Source organism: Pipistrellus hanaki, assembly GCF_964339955.1.
Source record: "Pipistrellus hanaki genome assembly, chromosome: 11".
Taxonomy (NCBI): Eukaryota; Metazoa; Chordata; class Mammalia; order Chiroptera; family Vespertilionidae; genus Pipistrellus; species Pipistrellus hanaki.
The window spans coordinates 68,045,245-68,046,007 of NC_140513.1; positions in this window are offsets into that span (position 1 = coordinate 68,045,245).

Below are 763 nucleotides of genomic sequence, written 5' to 3' on the forward strand. Positions count from 1 at the left end.
AGACCCCTGGGGGTTGATATAGACCACTTTGGGAATCACTGGTTTAAAGGAAACACTTATTACTTTCATAGATTGAATATTAAATATTAACACTTCAACAAGATAAAGTCTGAACTTTAATATTATATGAGCTGTCATGTGTACCATAAGTTATAAACTTATAACCCACTAAAACAAGTAATGGGTATGTAATTAGCAGAACAGCAGAAGTATTCGATGAAAAGCTGAGCTATCACAGGACTGAGTGTTCTAAGTGCTTTTCCTAAGAAGGAAATGTCCTCTGCAATAGGGTAAGGGCCACTCTAAAATGAGAAGTTGATCTCACTTGGATGCGTTTTGTTGAAAACCACTCATGGAAGGCCAGCGCCTGCTCCAGCTGGGAGAGGACTAGGCAGACCGAGAAATGTCATCACCAGATCCCCTCAAGGATTAATGGCTCCAAAGAACAAGATGCCTTTCTAAGTCTCCCTGTCATCTTACACCCAAGAGTGACTTTTTCCACCCTTCCAGTCCCACCCATGGGCAGACAGTGGCTTTTCACAAGTGTCAGACGAACATGGCACATGTGTAATCCCGCTTGTTCTACATCATCTCTCTTGTTTCACGCCAGGTCATAGCACTCCTGGGACCTGCCAAACAGAAGCTGGGCTGCCCTGGGGGAGGCGGGGCAGAGAAGATGCTTAGAGCCTCTCTCACCACCAGGGAAGGCTGCAATGTCCCTGGAAAGGCTGTATTGTCTGGTTCTGCTCCTGATTTGGTTCAA